At 61.0% G+C, this 6,495-nt stretch overlaps 1 pseudogene across 1 annotated transcript; it reads right to left on the reverse strand.

The window, feature by feature from the left end:
* Positions 1-2,936: 2,936 nt before the first annotated feature.
* LOC307068460 (forkhead box protein J1-like) lies at positions 2,937-5,892 on the reverse strand (annotated as a pseudogene). The gene is made up of 2 exons: positions 5,395-5,892; positions 2,937-3,704 (listed from the first exon to the last, which is right to left on the reverse strand). The product of its transcript is annotated as a forkhead box protein J1-like (transcript).
* Positions 5,893-6,495: the final 603 nt, after the last annotated feature.

A 6,495-nucleotide genomic window follows, 5' to 3' on the forward strand; every position in this document is an offset into this window, starting at 1 on the left:
TGCAACATGGGGTCCTGGATTGGGATGCTGGAATGGAGAGGAGCATTACTGGGGTGATCTGCAAGACGTGAAGGGGGTCTGCGGTTACATGGGATTACCAGGTCAGTGTTCATTTTCTGATTGTGATGGTGGTACTGGGATTATGGAGGCGTGTCCTTGTTCTAAGGAAACACACACTAACGTATCTAGTGCTAATGGGGCAGCCTGTCTGCAACTTACTGTTAAGGGCGCAAAATATATATTGACTGGGATTACATTGAATCTCTAAATAAATACGGACTCACTGAACGTTTTTTGAAAAAGCCACCCAGCCAAGGGCCCGGGCAGGGATGAATAGGAGGGACAGGATGCACTCACGCTTCCCGCCCCCTCCACCACCAACCCCCAAACGCTGCCTGCTGAAAGGGTGTGTGAAGCCCTGTGTTCTGCCCACTTCGGAGCCCCCTCTTAGCTTTGGCTGCTCGTTGGCAGCATCCATGGACCCTTAAAAGTGCCAGTGTTTGGGTCCCAGCCCCAGAGACGCTAGTCCCAAGCATAGGGATTTTCAGGAGCTCCTGGTGATTCTTCCTGGCAGCCAGAAGCTTCTTCAGCCTTTCCTTACCTGGCAGGCAGTTCTGCCAGCCCCTGACCTTGCCCCTCTTCCCCCAGCATGGGCCCAGGCAGAGGGTGAGGAGGGGGGACAGTGACCCGCCCCACCTGTCAATCCAGCGTGTACCCCTTTTGGCGGGGGCTGGAGGCTGAGCCTGGGGACCAGTGGAGAGGCTGGAGCCCCCATGTTCCCCCAGTGCTGGGGAGCGTGGGGAGGAAGGCCGGAGGGTGGTGGGGAGAGGGAGGGAGTCGTTGCTTAGGGGGTGAAGGGAGTCTCAGAGGGAGGTTGGGGCAGCCTCCTCAGCAAGCGGTGGGAAGGGGATGTGCTGCCTCCTGAGCTCTGTAAGGCCCCAACCTGGCTGGCCCTGCAGTGTGTGCACCCTTCTGAAATATTTGGAATAATTAGCAAGGGAAAGCAGCAAGTTGGCGGGGGAATGCCAGGTAAGCCTGGAGCCAGCCTCGAGTGAAAGGAAAGAAAGGGGCTTCAGGAGAAAGGGGACCGTGGAGGCTGGGCAGGATTGTGTAGGACAGTGCCCGTTTGTGTGTGTGTGTGTGTGTGTGTGTGTCTGTGCGCACGTGCACGTGAGTGCTGGGGGAAGGGGCTGTGCACCACAAGGGTGTGCTGCCGGGGCCAGGTGCGGGCTCGGGGGAGAGATGGGTTCCAGGCAAAGCTGGGGTGAGGGGGTTGAAAGGTGCTTGCTGAGTGTCACATATTTGCTGTGCCTCAGTTTCCCCATCAGAACTCTGCTACGTTGATTCTTCACAGGCTGGAGCTGTAGGGTTTAGGGACCCCATCTTCCATCTGCCCTGATGGCCTCCCTCAGCCCCAACCTGCATTGGAGGGAAGGCCCTGGGCGGGGTGAATGAACCCCAGGGTGGCAAGTGGGGCCCCAGGGGCTGGGGCCCTCTGACCTCACACCCTGTCCCTTCAGGAAGGGACCAAGGGAGGGAGGAGCTGGAGACAGGCCCAAGCGAGAACCGCAGGTGAGTCTGGGCAGGCCCTCAACTTGGGCGAGGTGGGGAACGTGAGCCGAGCCCTGGGCAAGAACGGCCTTTGTGAGTGAGTCCCCAGGGCCAGGGAGGGGGCTGTGCCTCCTTTGCCGCCTGCTCCTCGGGCCTGTGGGTACAGTCTCCCCATTGCACATATAGAGGTGCCGAGGCCCTGTCTGCAGGTGACCCCCGAGGGCCGCCTCTCAGCCCCTTTCTCTCTGGGGACCCAGGGATCATGAGGAGTGCATCAGGGGACACTCTGCAGGCCTTTGGTGCCCCCCATCTTCCTCCCAGCCATTCCCCCTTGGGCCGTGGCCTCCCCAAATCTGGCCCATGCTTTTCCCCAGAGAAAGTTGCAAGCAGGTCCATTTTGAGATTTTTTTAAAACTTTATTTTTAAAAATGATTTTATTGTAAATAACTTTCTATGAAAAAGGTTAAATTGCCCGATGGGTTAGGAGAGTGGATGTGGGATGCAGCCCAGGGGGTTTATGGTGGAGCAAGACACTCCCCCGCAGTAGTGCAAGCAAGGGCACGGGGCCATCCCCCCTTCCTGGTCCCAGTGGTTCTAGCAAGCACTGCGTCCCTCCCAGTTAAGCCTCAGCTGTAGCTACACTCACTACATTAGTCTGTCTGTCCCCTTTCACTCTGCAGCTTGGCTGCCCCAGCCCCTAACCCCCAGATCCCCAACTCCCCGCTGCTCTCAGCCTCAAGTTGGGCTCAAAGATTAGAGACACATACCGTCTGCCCCATCTCTAGGGATGAAGCCAGAAGATCCCAGAGGCCTTAGAAAATCTCCTGGCTCCACCAAGCACCCCGGCCTCGTTTCTGTCTCCTCTCTCTTCCCCCCTCCACCTAGCTCCTCCTCACAGACTGACAGGAGAGGCCTCTTGGGTGTTAATTTGTAGTCACCTTATCAGTATTTCTTGTACCTGGGAATTTTCTCTGGATAGAGACCTGGGGAGGAGAGCAGGAGAGAGAGAAGCTTCGAAGCTAAGGTGTTCTGGGGCGGGCCCTGTACTGATGTTTCCAGCTTGGCCAGGGCCCCTCCAAGCCGCAGCTCTCATAGTGCAGGGCCCTTAGCGTGTCTCTGGGGCAGCGAAGAAGTGGATCAATGAAACACTGTGTGTATGGGGGGCTGGGGAGCGGAGGCAGCAATTTTGGTCCTGGGCCCCAATTCTCAGCCTGCTGGACTAGAATCTGAGGATGGCCTGGGCTGGGGGCCATGTGGCCTGGTGGGGTGACCTGGCCCAGCCCCTGCCTGGGCAGTAGGGTGTCCATGGGCCTGCACTGGTGGGGAGGGGGGCAGTCTGGGCCCAGACTTTGGTGCTGTCTGGAGGTGGGGCAGGGCCTGGCTTCTTACAAGAAGGCGCCCAGGCTGGCCCAGTCATGCAGGTCAGAGGCCAGTGTGGCATCCCCAGCCTCAAAGAGGGGCTCGGGGGGCAGGGAGCTACGGGTGCTCTCGTCCCAGGGGTGCTGCAGGAAGGATGTGGCCAGGAAGGTCTCATCAAAGTCCAGGCTGTCGGTAGCCTGCTCCACTGGAGGCCTCCAGGTAACAGGGCACTCGATGTGGTGGCCGTGGATGGGGAGGTCCACGTCCCCGTGTGAGGCAGGGCTCAGCGGCGGGATCAGCTCCGAGGTCTCCAGCGTGCCCAGCTCCCCGTCCAGCGTGCCAGCGTCCAAGATGGCCTCCCAGTCAAAGTTGCCCTTGAGGGTTTCCAGCTCACCCTGCTCCTCCTGCGTCAGCAGCAGGGGGCTGGAGGGCCGCGGGACCTTGGCCTCCTGCTTGGGCAGCGGTTGTTGACGCTTACGCCCCAGCCTGCCCTCGCCTGCACCCCAGCCCGCCTCCCCAGTGGCCTCCTCGAGCTCCCGCAGCAGCTGCTGGGCCTCCGTGCTCACGGTCAGTGGCCCGGCCCATGGGGCGGCGCTGGGCTCCGGCGCGGCCTGGCCGGCAAAGGCCGGGTGGATGTGGACGGGGGGCAGCCGCCGCTTCTTCAAGGCCCCACTCAGCAGCCGCTCGGCGTCCTGGGGGTCAATGCGCCAGAAGCCCCCCTTGCCTGGCTCGTCCTTCTACCGAGGCACCTTGATGAAGCCCTTGTTCAGGGACAGGTTGTGGTGGATGGAGTTCTGGACACAGGGAGGTAGGAGAGAAGGAAGACAGCTGGGTGAGTGGTTGGGGTCAGTGATGGGGGGCTCCTAGCGCCACTGCCAGTCCCACCACCACCTTCTCTCTGATGGGGGCAGGGGAGACAGAGGCGCTGCTCCGACCGGGAGGCTCTGGGGCACCAGGCACGGGGCACCAGGCGCTGGGAGTGCTGTCGGGGGCTTTTGTTCCCTTTTGCCAGGATATCTGCCTGCTCAGTCATCCGAGCCCTGAGCCGCAGGGTGGCTCTCAGTGCCACCCTGTCCTGCCCTCCCTCCCTTACCCCGCCGCTTGCGGCCTCTGGTCAAAGGCCTTGGCTCCCCCAGGGCCTGGACGGCCATCTCCCTCTGCCTGGGCCTGGCTGACCTTCTCTGTTTGTGAAATGAGTGAGTGGGTGTGAGGGTGTGTGTGTGGGGGTGGGGGGATGAAGTGTGGGAGGATCTGATGACTTTCCTTGTTTCTAGAGCCGGCTGCTGGCCTGGACCCTCACCCACCATGTCCCCCTCCTCCCACCCCAGGCTCTGAGGCCTCAGTTGATTATTACCCAGCCAAGAGCATAGCGCTCATTCCTGGGGCCTCTCAGGCTTGGGGTAGGGTGGGGGGTGGTGGAGGGTCTCTGCTTTCTCACCAAGGTTACAAATGGTACCTGCCCCAGGGTCAGGGCCCAAGCAAACGTGGAATAGCTGGGACCAAAGGAACTGTGATCCTGTGACCTGTGCCACAGGGAAGGATCTGTGCATCTTCAGGGTCTCTGTGCCCAAGTAGCCCCTGATCCTGATGGTCGAAGATGCTCAGGGCAGTGTGTGCCCAGCCTGAATCACCATCCTGCCTTGTTCACGCCTGGGTGCACAGTCCAAACCACGCTGGGGCACAGGGCTCTGGGGCCTGGTGGGTGGGGCCAGCAGGTGAGTAGTGCCCCCTGGCAAGACTGGGATGTTTACATGGTGGCCTGGGCCCTTTGGCTGCTCTGTGCCAGGTTCCGGAGACTTGGAACATGAAGCCAGTGTGGGAGGAAAGAGCCCCTGTGGAAAGCACGTGGCTGAGGTAATTGTCCCCCCAGGGAGGTTGATGAGAAGAGGGGGAGGAGTGTAGGCAGGAAACTAGGGAGGGCTTGGGGTGGGGGCTGGCACAGCAGCTTTCAGAAGGCCCCGTAGCCCTTCCACTGGGACACAGATGGCCTTCACACCCCGCAGCACGCCTCTCTCCCCTCCCAGAACCCCTCCAGCCAACTGAAAGCAGGCAGGATGCAGAGCCTGGCAGGAACGATGCTCTGCCTCCAGTCAGGCCCTGGCAAACTGACCTCGAGGAGGGTAGTGTCTAGGAATTCCAGGACTTGGGACAAAAATGTGTCCCTCAGTCCATCAACCTACCCTGGGGGGCTGTGTCCATGCATAGTTCAGCCCTGGTCTTTGGGCTGAGCCTGCCGGATGAGTGACAAGTTCTTTCCACTTGAACCTCTATGTCGGCACCCCTACAGCCCTCTGAACATCCTCCCTCCTCCGTCTCTGAAGTCAAAGGGGCATCAGTCCAAGCACTGGGCTCCCTTGAGGTCCTTCCTCGATGGCCTTCCTCTCTCGGGGCCCTGGCCGTACCGCGCCTACTTGGCCTGCGCATCTGGGATGTGAGTCCAGTCCGTGCGGGCATGGGGAGGGAGGGAGGGAGTGCCTCCCCTACCTGCCAGGTGGGATCAGCGTGGCGGAAGTAGCAGAAGTTGTCCGTGATCCACTTGTAGATGGCCGACAGGGTGATCTTGGTGGCCTTGCTGGCCTGCATGGCCATGCAGATGAGCGTGGCATACGAGTAGGGCGGCTTCACGTGCGGGTTGGTGGCGTAGTCCACGTCGTCGGTAGGCGAGGCCTGCAGCCCCGAGGGGGCGCTCCGCGGCGTGCATGTGTACGTGGGCTTGCCAGGCGTGTGCGGCTGCCCCAGGCAGGCGGGGTCCACCGCCAGGGGAGACCCCGGCTCGGCCGAGCCTGACAGCTCGTGGTAGCCGTGGGGGTCGGTGTTCCCCGAAGGCAGGGCGGGGACCTTGGCGTTGATAAGGGAGAATTCCTGCAGCCACTGCAGGATGGTCAGGCTGTCATTCAGGATGTTGGACTCCTCCAGGCCGCCTTCCGGTCCGGCCTCCTCCGCTGCCCCTGCTCCCGAGACGCATAGCCAGCTCTCCGCCATATCTGCGGGGACTCTCCGAGGGGGCTGTCAACATCCACGAGCCGAGCCGAGGGTGGCCGCCGAGCTCTCCGGCCCGCTGACTCCCGCGGCTTCAGTTACGCAGCCTCCCGGAAGCGGGCTTCCATCCCGCGATCCGGGGGTAGCCTCCTCCAAACTGAATGTGGTGCCTGCGGGGACCAGAGCGGGGACTGAGCCCTCTTTCCCCACTCCCGAGGGGAGAGTGTGTGCGAGGGGGGAGGCTCTTACTAAAATCCTTCCTGAGGCTGGGGAGGATCTTTTACTGCCGAGGTCTGGGAAACAGAAGGTGTGCCCGGGGGTCCGACACACATGGGGTTCGCCTCGCTCTTTTCCTCTTTGATCTTTTAGAGGAGACTTAAGTAGCCAAACGAGGGAATAGTGTAGGGGCATGCGAGGCCACCCCTTTCTCCCTCAAAGCGGGGAATTAACACCCCTCTCTCCGTCCACAACCAATGGAAATGGGGCGAGAGAGTCCAGGAGGGCAGTACGACGGGTCGGGGGGCGGGGGAGGTCGTCCGATCTTTGAAAAGGGATATTAGGAATGGGATCAAGGGGAAGGAAGGAAACAATACAGAGAGTTATAAG

Source organism: Hyperoodon ampullatus (genome assembly GCF_949752795.1).
Source record: "Hyperoodon ampullatus genome assembly, chromosome: 19".
NCBI lineage: Eukaryota > Metazoa > Chordata > Mammalia > Artiodactyla > Ziphiidae > Hyperoodon > Hyperoodon ampullatus.